General features: G+C 39.7%; 1 pseudogene; it reads left to right on the top strand.

Annotated features, from left to right (window-relative positions):
* Window positions 1-697: 697 nt before the first annotated feature.
* LOC109484955 lies at window positions 698-5471 on the top strand (annotated as a pseudogene).

Genomic DNA, 5471 nt, shown 5'->3' with positions numbered 1-5471 from the left:
TGGGTGTGTTTGCATGTGTGTGTTTGCATGTGTGTGTGTGTGTGTGTGTGTGTGTGTGTGTGTGTGTGTGTGTGTGTGTGTGTGTGTGTGTGTGTGTGTGTGTGTGTGTGTGTGTGTGTGTGTGTGTGTGTGTGTGTGTGTGTTTGCATGTGTGTGTGTGTGTGTTTGCATGTGTGTGTATGTGTCTGTGTGTGTTTGCATGTGTGTGTTTGCATGTGTGTGGGGGTNTGGGTGTGTTTGCATGTGTGTGTTTGCTATGTGTGTGTGTGTGTGTGTGTGTGTGTGTGTGTTTGCATGCATGTGTGTGTTTGCATGTGTGTGTGTGTGTGTCTGTGTCTGTGTGTCTGTCTGTGTTTGCGTGTGTGTGTTTGCATGCATGTGTGTGTTTGCATGTGTGTGTGTGTGTGTGCATGTCTGAGAAAGAGAGGAGAACATTTCTAGTGTTCTTTGATCTATGCAAAAAAGCTAATCCTCCCTAATTTTCAGGGAGTTTGGCAAACTTCTACAGGTGGCTCAAGAGTAAGTTTACATATCACCCTCTTTTCAACATTCTTTTAGTCAGAAAATGTCTAATGCCTTACTGTCTTTTTTAAACTAATGTGTAGAAGACCTTAAGGTCAAAATCTCAAACATGAAGCATGGTTTTCATTAAGACTACATTTACAAGGTTATTAACATAAATGAGTTCAAAATGAAGTTTCTGTTTTTTCTCCCAAAACAGGCAAGCTGATGTCTCTGAAGATGAGTTAGTCAGATCATCTTTCCGTAATGCGGAATTGGAGATGCTCCTTGCTGATGAGAAGTTGTAAGTATTTTAGTCTTGCTTAATTCCTATTATTTTTATTTCACTCCATACCATGGTATGGATGAAATATATTGTTTTTCGTCAGGTTTCCTCTTCTCCTGACATTTTGTTAAATGGATTCAATTGCTTCATTTTTGGGCCAATTGACCTGAAATTTGGTATCTGTATCACACCAGCTTCGCAGGCACGCGGCGCGGTGGCAGCTGGCTATATTACACCGATTGACTTGTTACACCTAACCCTTGAACTTCTAGCTCTAGACTTTGTTTTAAGCTATCTATTGACAATGCCCCTACTGTACTTGGTGACAGTGAGTTCCACTCTGCAATAGTGCTAGGAAAGAATGAATTCTTGAACACCTCATCCTTGGTTGATAACTCTGGTACTTGAATGCATGGCTATTTCTTGTTCTCTTCTGGGCTGGTATTAGGTACTTAGTAGTTGGGACATCCACCAGTTTATTAGTCATTTTGTACATCATGCATAGTCTGGACTTTTTTCTTCCGTCTTCCAGTGAGGCCCACTGTAGGTTTCTTTTCATTTCCGTGACACTAGCACCTCTGTCATAGTTGTTCATACAGAATCTTGCAGCTTGGTATGGGGATACAGTGGGCAGAAATTGTGACTGAAAAGCACTATACGAGGGTCTGAAGAACTATTGTTACTACGAAGCACTACGGGTATTGGACACTACATGGGGGCATTGAAACACTTGATAATGGAGATAACTACATTGATATTGAACAGTCCAATGGGACAATTCTGTTTTTGCTTCACTCACAATCAGCAATATATCAATATCAGGAAAAAATACAAAAATAATAAAGAAAAATTAACCTCCGGTAACTGAATAGTCAGGAAAATATTTTACATTTTAGTTTTAGGGATTTGAAAACTATGACAAAAGTGTAATAAAAACAATTCATTTCAATGCACATAATTTTTCTTTAATATCATAGGCAAGCAGATGATGCAAATGCCCAGCATGAGAGGTAATTATAACATTTAATTTGAAATACAATGTTACAGTAACCATCATTGATGTAAGGGCACCCAATGCAATTTCACGGTGGCAAAACAGAAATATTCTTAATGATGAAATCTGATTAACATTTACTGCCATTTCTTAGCACATTTTCATCACCACTTGGAGCGTTTGAAACAGCCCAAAAACAAGCTACGTGAGGAGTCCTTTTATTTTGGGGTACCACCAATAAAAAGCAAGAACCAGGCCACAAAACATTTAAGCAGTTGTTTTCCACAGCACATTTGTGCCTCACAGATATCAGTATGCCATGGGATAGGGTTGGTTCAACTTCTTGCATTCAAAATATGACCAGGAATTGACTGAAAATCCAGTTTTACTGCCCTGAAATTGCTTTGGGTGCCTTTTTAAAGCATACATACATTTGTAGAAATATGTGTTAGTTCAGTTCCAGACATTGATTTTCACCTGGAAATGTAAATTGTGAAGCTGTCAATGATTAATTGTAGTCCATCAAGTAGATCATCATTAGAATAATTGCAGAGCATGACTTAACTTGCAACTGACAACTGATTAACAGTTTTTGTCAGAATTGAGAAAAAAACATCACCATTTTTCACAACTTTTATTACATTTTTCAAACATTTAAGTCCAGCTCTGTAACAAATAGCACATTACGCCCTTGGTGTAAAACATATTACCTTGTGTTACATGTAAATGCTGTGAATTTTCACATCATTAAAAACCTTGTGAATTTGCCCAAATACAGGGAGTTCTCTGAGTCTCATGCAGACCTGGAAATGTGAGTACTACTGTACAGTAACTGGAACTGTTATTGTTTGTCACCTCCATTTTACAGGACCATTTATGAACTGCAGCAAGAAAAGAACAGGTGTGTTACATTCTATTATTGTTTTCAACATCTTTAAAGTCGTGAACAAACAGTTGAGAAAAAAAGTTTCTTGCTTCCAACTAAAATGAAAAAACGATTTACACTGACTCTTAAAAGTTAATTAACTAACAGTCAAAATGATATACTTTTTTTAGGTATTAAAAGTTTTTCTTGTAAGACTAGACTACACTGTAATGTTTGATCCACCCACACTAGGAAGGACCCCTTCTTTTGTTGAGAAGTGTGGTAGGATCTTTAACATGCTCATGGTGTGGCTCTCCTCAATCATGGGACCTCTAGCTTTACATGCCATCCGAGAGGATGTCTCGAACCAAAGCTAGGTAGTCCAATTTGGCTACCAATCTGCAATGGCATAGGTAGTAATACCAGCATGTAAAATCTTTGGTTCTGTCCCACTACATGGACTAAGGTACTCACTTTGGATCTGATTACATTCTAATCCTTATTATCTACAACATGTGTGCCCAGAAGAACCTGCAGATTGAGGATCTGAAGGCACAGGTGGCAGTCCTGAAGACAGGTGGAGCCTGGTGAGTTACTACATCTTCAATGTATGTCTTTTTGGCAACACCTCAATGCAAGGGTGGTTCCATAACATCAAATCTTTTCCATCCTTCACCAGCTATGATGAAGGGAGACAGTATATTTTGGTTTGGCTTCATCATAGGTGGTGAGGCCAGGGATCGTTTGCTTTTCAGAGACACTTTGAAACATTAGTCACATATAATACATGTAACGTTACATGTATACCATCTTGCAGAGTTTTTTTTTATAATATGCTGTAGTGAGCAATACCCACTGATTGTACAATGGCTCAATCAGTAGGCAATCAGTGGCTCACAGCTGCCAAGTTCTCAATTGCAATGAAGGAAGTGTCGATGGACTCTGACTTTGAAGGACTGAAGTCCGTTGTTGTTGATGTTGCCCACAATGGAGTCTGGGAGTTGGTTCCAGAGTTGTCTGAATTGTCAGGCATTTACAATAAAGGCACAAAGAAGTTAATATATGACAATCAGGGACAATCATTGAAATTTAGAATGGGATACAATTGGATAGGTCTCTAAATGACAGCAAGACAAACATGTATCATGACTAGGATACTTAAGTGACCTATGGAAATGTATAGTTGTGTAGCTTGTTTCTTGTTCTATATTATACTTGGAGGAAGATAGCAAATAATTGGTTGTTAAAAAAGAACACAATGTGATTGTAACTTGCATTAACAACTTGATGTAAGAATGAGATTTGACTAAATGTTTGAATTATTTCCAGTTTTGGCAGTCGTGAAGAAGCGAGATGTCACATCTCAGCTCTGGAGGCAGAAGAGCTCGCATTTAGGATCGCAGAGCTGGAGGTGTTGTTGGAGGAACAGAGGAAGTGAGTTGACATGATTGTGTTTTTTTTTACAATGAATCTTAAAGGGGCATTAGGTTACATTATTGCACCAAAATTTGAAATGTTTTAATTGTTTGTATGACTGTACTTTACTTCTTACGTCAACATATTTGTACAATTATCTCACATTTATGGTTGGCACTAAAACAGCGCAAATCATCTCAGCAAATTTACCTGAGTGTATTTATTTTGATGAAATTTTATCTTTTTGAATGTTTTTGTTAGGCACTTCTGATGTAAACTGTTAACTCTGCTCCCCTCATTTTCTTGAAATCACCTCCCATTCTTACCATATTCCATTGTAATTTTTTGTTTAAGTTTAATTTCATTGCAGTTTTATATGCAAAATTATTAACTGATCAAGATATTTATTTTATTTATCTATTTTTAATGAGTATACTTATGTCTTTCATTGCATTATTGTTCTCCTACAGTGAAACGAACATGCTGAGAGACCTGCTGAAAAATGTACCACAGACACAGATGTCTGAGGAGAAAACAGCTGATATTGAACAGCAGTGCAACTTCCTGCCAGAATACCTCCTGGCCAGCTGTCCATCTCCAAACAAAGAGGAGAAAACAGCTGATATTGAACAGGAGAGTGACTTAGTCCTGCCAGAATACCTCCTGGCCAGCTGTCCATCTCCGAGCAAAGAGGAGGAAACAGCTGAAATTGAACAGCATGACGACTCTTTCCTGCCAGAATACCTCCTAGCCAGCTGTCCATCTCCAAGCAAAGAGGACCAAATAGCTGATTTTGAACAACAGGGTATTACTCTGCCAGTATCCAAGCCACATGAAGATTGTCTTGAGGACCATTCAGACATTACTCCCCTCTTGGAAGAGTTGCTCATCAACTCCCGCTCCCCCCTGCGGGCAGATTCAGTCTCTGCGCTAGACCAGGAGTCTCAGGACATCTTGCGTCTATCAGAGCTGCTGAGTTCTGCTGCCAGCCTGGAATCCTCATGCGATGGAAGCCAGTTACACCTCCCTGACCCAAAGATGGCAAATTCACAAGCTTCTGTGAAGGAGGAGAGCCAGGCACCAGAGGGGGTGAAGTGCGGTGGACTCCTTCAGTCCATACTTGAAGAGGCACAAAGTATCTTGTCCCTGGGTGCATCATCAGCGGTCACACCTGGCAATGGCAAGACAGAACCCATCAAGGTTCAGCGTGGTCAGGTTGTGAAGACGCCGCTCCCCACAGGGAAGACCTACTGGACAACCGTGCAGCCTCTCCAGGGTTCCTGTTGTTACACCACCACGTACATCAGCAGTAACAAGGACATAACAGTCTACCAGCAGCTGTGAACAGGACATTTCTTCTCCTTCAACCTCTTTGTAATGAAGTGTCCATTGAAAGTGAAGACATATAA

Source organism: Branchiostoma belcheri, unplaced genomic scaffold (genome assembly GCF_001625305.1).
Source record: "Branchiostoma belcheri isolate BF01 breed outbred unplaced genomic scaffold, Haploidv18h27 scaffold710, whole genome shotgun sequence".
Lineage (NCBI taxonomy): Eukaryota > Metazoa > Chordata > Leptocardii > Amphioxiformes > Branchiostomatidae > Branchiostoma > Branchiostoma belcheri.
This window is presented reverse-complemented; position numbering and strand designations above follow the sequence as displayed.